General features: G+C 36.6%; 1 long non-coding RNA gene and 1 pseudogene across 1 annotated transcript in view; both read left to right on the top strand.

Moving 5' to 3' along the window:
- Window positions 1-12,508, top strand: part of LOC136026978 (MOB-like protein phocein) — a 41,525-nt pseudogene extending 29,017 nt beyond the window's left edge.
- The window catches only part of LOC136026980 (uncharacterized), a 306,126-nt gene that overhangs the window by 266,512 nt on the left and 26,818 nt on the right, over window positions 1-12,796 (top strand). The gene's annotated exons all lie outside the window — the stretch shown is intronic.

Raw genomic sequence — 12,796 nt, 5'->3', positions numbered from 1 at the left:
CGCTTAGAGTGGAGAGATCCTAATGAAACTTGGTGGGAAGAAGCTCTAGGCTCTTCCAACCTCGTCACAAGGGTCATATAAGCTCTTGTTTCTCGTCTTTTTGTGTTCTTCCCTTTATGTACATTGAACAGATGGTGCTTTGGTTTTATAAAGAAAAAAAAACTATAATTGCATTCTTATTTATGTACTGTCAGTTTATACGTCTAACTATAAAAAGGTGCAAAATATGTTTTGATCCTGGATACTTTAGCTAAATTTTTAATTGATTAATCTTAGTACTCTGTAGATGCCATTGTGATATTCCTAGGGGAAATAACATGAGTTTCAACTCATTTGGTACTTGTATGTCTGAAACACAGCCTATGTAGACATCAGTTGTGCAAACATTTTTCAAAAGCAACAAATAGCTATCTTTGCGACGCTGTGTCAATACCAAACACTTTTATCCGTCAAATCCAAACAGTCCCGGTCAAGATATTTCCGCGCTTATTGCCTGTGGGAGCGCTGGAGGTTAACGCCCAGTATAAAAATGTGTGTTGAAGTCCTTCTATGGGCAAGATACGACTCCGCGCAACTGGTGTCTATATAGGCTGTGGTCTCAAATAGCTGAAAAGTATTGAAGCTTTGTATAATAAAACAGGGAAAGCAAATCAAACGAAAGCCAGAAAAAGAAATGTAGGTAGAGAGGGAAAGCAATGGACAAATTCTATTAAAAGTAATCAAATCGAACAATAGCCAAAAAAGAAATCAAGGGAGAGAGGGAAAACAATGGACACAATTCAATTAAAAATGATCAAATAAAAGCCAGAAAAGGAAATGAAGGTAGAGAGGGGAAGCAATGGATAAATTCAATTAAAAATAATCAAATCAAATAAAAGACAGAGAAAGAAATGAAAGTAGAGAGGGGAAGCATGGACAAATTGAATTGAAAAACGTATGGGTTGTCACACAGAAACTATATCCCAAGATTAATTTACGAAAAATCTTGAGATATTAAATAATATTGCTCATACTTAATATGCTCATACCTAATATACTTAAAAATACACTATACTTAATGTATTTTGTGAGGATAATATCTAGCATAGATACTTTTTCCGAGATCCTAGGCCCGGGAATGATATTCCAACATAATGGGGGATTCCCCTGGGGTGTCTCGAAACACATATTTTGTCATTTTTAACGGAAAAACAAACAGAGAAAAAGCGATACATTTCAGACAATCAGATCCACAGAAAAATCCTTACTCTCACCACTTTGATTTCATTTGGACTTAACCCCTTCTGATCTGTATGGCTGTTTATTAGCATCATTATCATGATATCATGATCATGATCATCAATTGAGCCTAAATGTGAAAGGAGTTCTTCTCGTTAAAAAACCCTCTGCGTCCATGTTGTGCCGAACTTTGATATCGAAGCCCACTGAAGGTTAAAAAAGTTAAAGAATGTGGCTCTGGACTTCACGGTCCAAATGGGTGGTGCCAATCTTGGTTTCATAGCCCTTCACCCAGGAAGCGCAATGGGTTGGGGGAAGCCACCCTTTGCTTTTGTGCATCCTTCCTGAAAGCCCTCCCAACTAAATGTTGGGACTTACTCTACTTCAATAATCTTCCAATGAACATTAAATAATAATGCTAGATAGTAACGTATTGATCGAATGCCTTTTTAAAGTCTATTAAAGTGAGACAAATTTAACCGAATTTACCTGTGAAGCTAGTCCCATGCTCGCAAACAAGGTTCCCCCTTCCCCCCCCCCCCCCCCACCTAAGTGTGCAAAGAGACGATTTCGGATAATAATAAAAAAAAGGTTAAAATATACGGAGATTAAAGTGTCTATACTCGAACACATTCGCAGGATTTTATTTGTGAAATCAGTGAGAGACAAGCGAAAAAAACAGAAACAATGAAGAGGTATGCTAAAGATGCAAAATTCAATTCCAATTGGCATAAAAACAATATTTCATAAACAACATCACTACTACTGTTAACAACTTACTGCCTCACCAAGCCACACAGACCCAGCACAGTTACACACGCTCCTCTCCCATCCGAATCAATTCAACGTCTCCCTCTACACCCTCCCAATAAGTTCGTATTTCCCTTTATCTTTCATCCGCACAACGTGCCCTAGCCATCTCAAGATTTCTCTAATTATTAAATAAATAAAAAACAAGTTTCTTCAACTGAAAGTAAGGAGCAACATTAAAACTTAAAACAAACAGAAATTATAACGTATATGAGGAGGTTCGCTCCCTCGTCAATACCTCGCTCTTTACGCTAAAGTTCGAATATTGTTCCAATTTTTTAAGAATGACCCCTGAATCACAAAGGTCATTTAATTAGAATAAATAGTTCTTTAGAAAGTACTAAAAAAAACTTCAGCGTAAAGAGTGAGGTATCGACTTGAGGGCAAACCCCTTCATATACTTAATAATTTCTGTTCGTTTTAAGTTTTAATATTGCTCCTTACTTTCAGTTGAAAAACTTTTTATTCTTATTTTTGATCGTTTTTTTCATAATGCTTGGAAATCCGGCAATCCCTTTATGGTATAGTCTCTTCCCTCAAGAAAAATTCCTCTATGTACAGATCCTCCCACATAACTTTCTCTCACAGACTCCCCCCCCTCCCCACCAGAAAAAATTAACGCTGAAAACGTCTGTATACTTTGCAATAACCTACACTATTTGTAAACAATGGGCGAAGTTCATAACTTGCAGCCCTTCTCCCGGGGTCTGTGGGGATTAAGTCATCCTTAAAGACATAGTTATTAGATGTTTCGAATATGTTGAACAAAAAGGCTATCTCAGAATTTTGATCGGGTAACTTTGGGAAAAATGAGCGTGGGAGGGGGCCTAGTTGCCCTCGAATTTTGTTGGTTACTTAAAAAGGGCACTTGAGCTTTTAGTTTTCTTCGAATGAACCCTCTTGCGATATTCTAGGACCACTTGGTTGGTATGATCACCCCTGACAAAAAAATTAACATGCCTCCGTGACCTTTCTTCTGGCAAAAATACAAAATTTCACATTTATGCAAATAGGAGCTTGAAACTTGTACAGTAGTATTCCCCTCTACGCTGAGTCTAATGATGAGTTTCGGTTACTATTGAGCCTGATCGCTCCTTACTAATAGTTCCTTACTACGAATTGTTTGATAGCCCTTGAAAGCGGGAAACTACAGCCCACTGTTTGAGATACTCAGTCGGGTACCCAAACTAATTCCTAGGCAATTTCTCTGGAAAACATCTAGCAAATCTTCGTCCGTTCTTTTAGAGCGCCCATGCTTCAGAACCATACTTGACCACTGTCATCACTGTAGTTTCCAATATTCTCATTTTGGTTTGCAGACTTATCTTCCTACTCTTCCAAACTTTTTCCAACAGTGAACAAACTCCCTGGGTCTTGGCTATTCTGCTTTTAAAATCATCACCCCACCCACCGCCTTTACTACCTAGGTAGGTGAAGTTGTCCATTTGATCGATCCTCTGGTTACCCAATATCACCTTTTTATCTTCTCCTATTCCTAGCCTTAGCTGCATAGTCTCCCTAACATTAATTTTCAATCCCGTTCTTGCAACTTTAGCTCGCAAATCCTCCAAAAGTTCGTTCATTTTGCTAGCAGTTTCATCTAGGATGCTTAAATCATCGGCATAATCTAAGCAAGGAGAGTTTACTTCCCAATTTGATCCCGTTTTCTTCCATTACCTTTGCTCTGTTCCTTAAGAAAAAGTCCATCAAAATGACTCATATAAACGGGGATAGAACGCAACACTGCTTAACTCCTGATTCAGTGCGAAACTGTTTCACTTCGATAGTGTTTGTTAGTTTGTGGTTCTTTTTATCGCACTTGGTATTAACCAAGTGACATATAGTAATCGCAAATTCTGTCGGTCTGTTGGTCTTGGTTTTGCTACTTTAGGCACTTCCAGGTAAGCTCGGACGATGAAATTTGGCTGGCGTATCAGGAACCGGACCAGATTAAATTAGAAATAGTCGTTTTCCTGATTTGACGATCTGGGGGGAGTGAGGGGCCCGTTAATTCGGAAAAAATAGTAAAAATGAAGTATTTTTAACTTACGAACAATTGATCGGATCTTAATGAAATTTGATGTTTGGAAAGATATTGGGTCTCAGAGCTGTTAATGAAATCCCGACCGGATCTGTTGACATTGGGAGGGAGTTGGGAGGGGGAAACCTAAAATCTCGGAAAGCACTTTGAGTGGAGGAATCGGGATGAAACTTGGTGAAAAAATAAGCACAAGTCCTAGATACATGATCGATATAACCGGAACGAATCCGCTCTCTTTGGGGTAGTTAGGGGGGGGGTTTAATTCTGAAAAAATATAAAGAATGAGGTATTTTTAACTAACGAACGGGTGATCGGATCTCAATGAAATTTGATATTTAGAAGGATATCGTGTCTCAAAGCTCTTATTTTAAATCCCGACCAGATCTGGTGACATCTGGTGACATTGGGGGGAGTTTGGGGTGGAGGAACCTAAAATCATGGAAAATGTTTAGATTGGAGGGATCGGGATGAAACTTGGTGGGAAAAATAAGCAGAAGTCTTAGATACGTGATATACATAATTGGAACGGATCCGCTCTTGGGGGGGGAGTAATTCTGAAAAATTAGAAAAAATGACGTACTTTAATTTACGAAGGAGTGATTGGATCTTCATGAAACTTCATATTTAGAATGACCTCGTAACTCAGATATTCTATTTTAAATCTCAACCGGATCCAGCGTCATTGGGGGGGGGAATCTTAGAAAATACTTAAAGCGGAGAGATAAGGATGAAACTGGATGGGTAGAATAAAAACCTGTCTAAGATACGTGACTGATATAACCAGACCGGATCTGCTCTCTTTGGTGGAGTGGGGGGGGGGTAATTTGGAAAAATGAGGTATTTGTTACACGCGAAAGGATGACCTGATCTTAATGACATTTGATATTTAGAAGGATCTTGTGCTCTAAAGCTCTAATTTTAAATTCCGACCAGATCCTATGACGTTCGGGGGAGTTGGAGGGAGAAAACCGGAATTCTTGGAAAACGTGAAAATTGGGGTATTTTTATCTTACGAATAGGTGATCGGATCGAATAATAAATACGAATAGGTGATGAAATTTGATATTTAGAAGAAAATTTGGCAGGCGTATCAGGGACTGGACCAAATTAAATTAGAAAGTCTCTTTCTCGATTTGGCCATCTGGGGGGGGAGTGGGGGCCCGTTATTTCGGAAAAATAGAAAAAATGAAGTATTTTTAACTTACGAACGGTTGATCAGACATTAATGAAATTTGATGTTTGGAAGGATATCGTGTCTCAGAGCTGTTATTTTAAATCCTGACCGGATCTGGTGACATTGGGGAAGTTGGGAGGGGGAAACCTAAAATTTTGGAAAACACTTACAGTGGAGGGATCGGGATGAAACTTGGTGGGAAAAATAAGTATAAGTCCTAGATACATGATTGACATAACCGGAACTGATCCGCTCTATTGGGGGGGGGGGATAATGACGTATTTTTAAATTACGAAGGAGTGACCTGATCTGCTCTCTTTGGTGGAGTTGGGGGGGGGGGAATTTGGAAAAGTTAGAAAAAAATTAGGTATTTTTAACTTACGAACGGGTGATCGGATCTCAATGAAATTTGATATTTAGTAGGATATTTTGTCTCAAAGGTCTTATTTTAAATCCCGACCGGATCTGGTGACATTGGGGGATTTTGGGGTGGGGGAACCTAAAATCATGGTAAACGCTTGGATTGGAGGTATCGGGATGAAACTTGATGGGAAAAATAAGCAGAAGTCTTAGATACGTGATTTACATAATTGGAACGGATCCGCTCTATTGGGGGGTGGGGTTAATTCTGAAAAATTTGAAAAAATGACATATTTTTAGATTAAGGAGTGACCGGATCTGCTCTCTTTGGTGGAGTTGGGGGGGGGGGGGAATTTGGAAAAATGAGGTATTTTCAACTTACGAAAGGGTGACCGGATCTTAATTACGTTTGATATTAAGAAGGATCTTGTTCTTTAAAGCTCTAATTTTAAATTCCGACCAGATCCTGTGACATTGGGGGGAGTTGGAGGGGGAAACCGGAATTCTTGGAAAATGTGAAAATTGGGGTATTTTTATCTTGCGAATAGGTGATCGGATCTTAATGAAATTTGATATTTAGAAGGAATTCATGTCTCAGAGCTCTTATTTCAAATCCCGACCAGATCTTTTGACATTGGGGGGAGTTGAAGGGGGAAATTTCGGAAAACGCTTGGAGTGGAGGAATTGGGATGAAGCTTGGTGGATAGAATCGGCAAATGTCCTTGATACGTGATTGACGTAACCGTACCGGATTTTCTCTCTTTGGGGGAGTTGGGGGGAGGGTTCAGTGATTTGGCGAGTTTGGTCCCTCTGGACCTGCTAGGACGATGAAAATTGGCAGGAGTGTCAGGGAGCTGCACAAATTGACTTGATAAAGTCGTTTTCCCAGATTCGACCATCTGGGGGCTAAAGGGAGAGGAAAAATTAGAAAAAATAGGTATTTATAACTTACGAGTGGGTGATCAGATCTTAATGAATTTTTATATTTAGAAGGACATCATGACTCAGAGCTCTTATTTTAAATCCTGACCGACATTAAGCCTCTGATTTTCCTTTTAAATTAATATATTGATTCTTAGAATTTTGTTAGAGCTCATATTATATGAGCTCTTGGCTCTTAGCTTTTCTTGCCTCGTCACAAGTGCCATATGAGCTGTTAGCTCTTGTTTCGTTTTATTGACGCTAAAGTACGAAGTTGGTCCATTTTGGTTTGTGATAGCCGTTTTTGGAAATGTGGAAGCTTGTGATAGCCGTTTTTGGAAATGTGGAAATGGGAGGGGGGGGGTAGTTGAGTTAATTCAACTTTTTTGGAAATGGTGGGGGGAAATGTGGAGGGTAGTTGAGTTAATATTTTAGAATCTAAAATAAAAATAAAAAATAATGTTTTAGAATCCCGTCTTTGAACGACTTTCTTGGCCCACTGGAAAATACGGAACTATAGACTCTTATGCTGCCATCAGCAGATGCATGGAAATATACTCGTGTAATAAAAGAATCAGGACACACTCAGGGTGTACCAACTTAAAAACAGTCAATGTTTTGCATTTTTATTTGTGTAATTGTTGTGCTTATATTGTGTCACGAATTTCAATTTTCTTTTATTTGTCTTTTTCCGTTTTTCTCTCTTTTTTTACATTATACTCAGTTAGTCATTGTATTCACAATTAACTCCATTCAAAAATCAACACAGAATAGTCCTCAGCTTGTATATAGAAACAGTGGTGCCATGTCAACAGCCTAGATGACAGAAAAGCTCGTATTTTAATAAAAAGTCATTTACTTTTGTAATTCTGCTTTGAAAATCCTTAGAGTAATGGTGTTAAAGCTCTTTTATTTTATTTTTTTCGCGTATTTTTTAAGTTTTGACTCACTATAATGGTTTAATTTGGTTTTTCTCTATTCCTAAGGACGGTTATTGGCTCTGACTGAAATATTTGTGTATACTTAATTTGCATGTCACTATCTTAGTAGATTGAAGTCCTTATTTTTGTCTGCTCTTGTCTTTTTTTTTTCTTCTTTTTTTTTAAACTTGGTCATTTATTGAATAATCTGCCTAAAATTAATTTACGTCCAAAATTGGTTGTGTACAACCAATTTGTTGTGTCACAGATGGAAGGATCATGGTTGCATTGATAACAAATCCACGTTATTGCAACTAATAAGGAGTGATAAGGCCCAGTGGAAGAGAAATTTATAATTATAATTTGAGAAATTATGTTTAGTGGTAAATTTTTTGTGACAGTTTCAATCGAGAAGGGTAACTGTAATTGCTGTTAGTATTTGTATTGTTTTTACATTAAAAAAAAATTTTTCTTCCTCCTATTTTATAACTCGCCGATTCCTTCGTATAGACCAAGTTGTCTCTTCTCCTCCAAGTTGGGAGGTGCCCCGAGATAAATCATAGAATGGGCTGCTAATAGGCTGCCATTTTGGAATCCGTTGCACAAGTTTATTTCATTAATATATTAATTAAGTGTCCCTGATTATTTTTATCTAATCAAAGAGAAACGAGCAAAAAGTACATGAAATAACACTTTTTATGAAATTAAAGCGTAGGGTGTAACCCTTAAAATTTTTATTCCACTTCGTAATGTATTGCGTACTTTACTGAAAGCACTCAACACATGGAAAATGATATTCAGACCTTCAAGCTGGAATGTCTATCCTTGAGACTGTATCTTTATGATCGTGACAATCATCAGAAATTTATCATGTGTGACTTCTTATCCCACTCGGCTTGAATAATCCTTGAAATTACGTTATTTGGCCAATCAGTACTAATTAGTAATGTTTGGGTAATTTTGTTATAAAAAAATAATAATATAAAAGATTCAAGAATTTAATCCTGAAAACTAAAATAAAACTGACGAGTTTGATATGATCTCTGGTAATGCTCGGAATCGTGTAATGACACTTGGTTGGAGGGAGAGGAGCAATTAAAAAAAAAATGAGAAATTATAAAAAAAATTGAAAAAAAAAAAATTAAAACGCACACAGATAGGTACACAATGTGACACAAATGTGATTCAGCTGGAAATCAGTAGTATGGGGTCAACAGCGCCCAGGAGAGTACGATCTCAACCAGATCTCCCATGGATACAAGTAGCACACCTCATTTGCATATTCCAGCCTTATTTAATATTCCGTAAACCCATGACAATTCTATGAATAAATTTTTATTCATGTTTAATGAAACTGGTTTACAGTATCATAAGTTTCCTTTACTGAGCGAATGTAAGGCGGGATTTTAAACGCATTCTATAAGAATAACTGAATTTCAATTCTGGAATCCCATGACAATTCTATAAATAAATTGTAAACTCGTTTCTGTAAATGTGTTTGGCGGGATTTTGAACGTATATTATAGTATGAACTGAATTTTAATTAATCAAAAAGTGACAAGTCTACTGCCCCTTTTTTCTTATGACGCGCGCTTGCATAGAGTAAACAGGTGTACTTTTGTCCTTGATGAATAAATTATTATGGCATTTTTTAGGGAACTTATGGTCATCCATGTCCTACCTCCAAGGGCCCCCAATGCCCCTCCCCCAACTTTTTGTTCAATTTTTGTTTTTATTAACTTTGAATTTATTAAATTAGAAAGTTTTTTCACTTTTTGGGGGGCCTTTTTTCATGTCAACTTTTTATGTCAAAATGACATTTAATGTCATTAAATGTCATTATTTGTGATATTTCTTCTTTCTTTTTACTTATTTTTTATTTGAACTTAAAAATTTTTCAACTTTTTTTTTCATGTCTTAAAATCACACACCCAGGTTCTGAGGAAAATTTGTAATGGTGTTGTTCAAGTGTATTGTTTCTTGATAATAAGATTGAAATAAGCAAATTTGCCACTAAAAATATGAAATATTTCCATCAAAATGTTTTGGCGCTTGAAATAATATGAGGAAAATATGTGATGGTGTTGTTCAAAACATATTGTTTCTTGAAAATAAAATGGGAATAAGCAATTGTAATATTCAAAATATGAATTTGTATGCTCATCGAAGAATTCACACGAAAGAGAAGTTAAGGAAGGTGTTCTCTCATAATTCAAATTTACATGTTCATCAAAGAATTGATACAATCGAGAATTCATAAAAATTTAATGTATTTCAAAAAATAATTTAATGAGGTTTCAAAATTGCATGCTCATTGAAGAATTCAGACGAAAGAGAAGCCATACAAATATGATTAATTTAAAAAAGTATTTTCTCCTGATTCAAATTTGCCTGTTTATCAAAGAATTCATACAATCGAGAATCCATTTAAGTATAATGCATATCAAAAAAAGGTTTAATTGGATTTCAAATTTTCATGCCCATGAAGAATCCACACAAAGGAGCAACCTCATGAGTGTGAGGCATGTCAAGAAAGGTTTACTCCTAATGCAACTTAGTATGCAAGGTAGAACTAATGGGATCTATAGTGGGTCAACTAGAATCTGAGATAGTTTAACTGGTCTATTACCACAGTCTGAGAAAGATGAGCTAAATGTTTTCCAAAATCCACACAGACAGGGAAACAAACGGACAGACGCACGGGCACAGTGAGAGAGACAGAAACACACATGCACAAAGACAGGCAAACGGACGGCCAGACATATGTGGCACAGAGAGAGATAGAGACAGAAATACAAACACAAACACGCAGAGACCGAATCAGGCAAACAGATAGTCAGAGACATAGGCACAGAGAAAGAGAGACAAACACACACACAAACACATAGAGACAGGCAAACAGACGTTTAGTCACAGAGGCACAGAGAGAAACATAAACACACGCACAAACAAAGACAGAGACAGACAAAGAGACCCTCAGACACAAGCATAGAGAGATAATCTCTGTCTTTTTATTTCTCTTTCTTTCTCTCTCATTCTCTCATTTTTAAATAGATATGCATATTGATATTATTTTTCTTTTCCAGTCCAAAACCTACCTATGCCAGCGTTTCACCATTTTCGTGACAAAATATCATCTTATGTCGAAGGATAATCTTATAGTCCCAATCCTTGGAGAAGTCAGTAATGAATCAACTGCATGATACAAAGCTAGTTTTTATAAATATTCAAATTTGTGTATCCTCTGGTTAATTTTTTATCAGAAATCACTTTGTGGGTTCTGCAAAGACGTGCACATATGTGTATCAAGAATGCACACTCGCTCGGCTTTAAATTAGCCTCACTTTTGTGTTATTGAACAATATTCGTCAAAGGAGATGCAATAGTCTGAAGGGCTAGAGGTTTTTCTTATTCTAAATAAATTCAGATCTTATCCCATCCAGGGTGGGGGAGAGGCTAGTCCTTATTTAAGAGAGTCTTTACGAAAATTCCATTAAGGATACCACTTTTTTGGCGTTATGCGTTACAGAAAAAAGGCAGAATTTCGGTTTAAAATACGGAGCGTATAAGGAAAACAATGTACGAAAAGTTGATCGTCGGTACAGATAGTTGTTTTTATTGCATTGTGACAACCTTTGTTGTTGTTGTGATAGTTGTGTTATACAGTCTGTGTTCAGAGAATAAAGAATGTATGCTTGCTAAATACGTTATGGGCCGAAAATATGTACAAACGACCATATGGGCCGAAACGAAACTTCGTTGAGAAGATTGACTTGTTGCTGTTTTGAGGCCGTTTTAAGTGTTGACCGTATTATTTTAATAGACTTGTGAAGACCATGCTACCATGCTGAACACTTAAGGACGTATCCCTTTTTTTAATCATCTTATAGGGTTGCCATAACAATATTTCTAAGCTTTTTGTGGAATAATCTTTTCTACATAAACGGGAAAATTTCATTAAAGTTGCAATTTGTAGCTTAATAACCTGGTTTAAGCTTAGTTTGATAATGATCAAATTTGGTTTTGACCGAGGTTTAATAATGGAGCTTAAAATTGTATGCAAAAGATAAATTTAAGTTAAGTTGTTTTTGAACTAGTTATACTAAAACTCCTCTTCTTTTTTTTATTCTTTCCGTTTTCACTGGTTTTCTTTTTATTACAGATTTTCTCCTAGGAAATAAATGCGCTCTTGCTAATGTGGCCAGTAAATAAAGGGCTCCTAAAAGACTTCGAATATCTACATAACTGTCCATAACTTCAAATAACTAGTCTTATTAGAATTTTCTTCTTATAAGAACATTTAGCTCATTTTAGCAACAACAGAAAGTATAAGATACGCCCTTTTGTCTTTAAGTTGTCTCAAACGGGATATATTTTACAGGGCGTAAAATTTAAGTTAAGGAATTTTTGTTGCTGTGCTATGTACTCATTGCGTATGACCTAGTATCGATTTGTGCTCTCAGTTATACCTTTCAATGTTTTGGAAATATTTCAGTATAGAAGTATAGCGAGTAATCTAGGTGATGGGTTACAAACACTTGATACATAGACGTATGCAAGGGGTGCTATCTCCTCTCCGTTGAATTTCTTTGTACTTCTTTCTAAAGTCATTCAATAAAGTTTTTTATTATTATCAGTCTTTACCTCTACCCCCCCCCCCTTCTTAAATTTTGGGGAGTATTTTCATTGGACTATATCTTTTTTATATTTGCATTGAAAAAGTTGAAAAATAGAATAGATTCCCCCCCCCCCCGAACTTGAAAAATACATTTTGCACTTCCCTCCACAAAATAAGTCGTGAATTGACACCCCTGCTCATTATTTATTTTGGTTCCCTATTTTTGAAATCCTCTTCCACCCTTTGGGGAGCTTGACTGGCGAAAGAGTTGTTTACTCATTTAGTCCTTGGTAAGTGAATTGATGTTTTATTGAATTTCTTTTCCTGCTTTTAGTATTGAGTGTTATAATGTGACTCGTTATACTATGAGCAAACCAATTTGAAATTATGAAGTTTTCTTATTTTCACTAATATTAATGACTAATAAATGTGACTTTAAAATTTAAGAGGCTTTTGTGTATTTTAGGTTGTATCCATAGTACTAAAAATAGCTTTTAGCGTTTTGGATGGACCTAAGTTATGGGAAATAATGCGCATGGCAGTTTGAAAGGGTTATGTTAAGCATCATACATTTACTGGGTCCTGACCATGGTGCAGTGGGTTTGGTCTTAGCTTGGTAATACGGAACCCAGAGATCGAACCCGGGTTGCAACACACAGCAGGGCCAGCGCCGGGACCTTAGTAGTCAAGAAGCGTCGCTAATTCGGTTGCTTAATTTTTTATAAGTTCACTGG

This window comes from Artemia franciscana, chromosome 5 (genome assembly GCF_032884065.1).
Source record: "Artemia franciscana chromosome 5, ASM3288406v1, whole genome shotgun sequence".
NCBI lineage: Eukaryota > Metazoa > Arthropoda > Branchiopoda > Anostraca > Artemiidae > Artemia > Artemia franciscana.
Note: the sequence above shows the minus strand (reverse complement) of the source record. Positions and strands in the feature narration are given on the sequence as shown.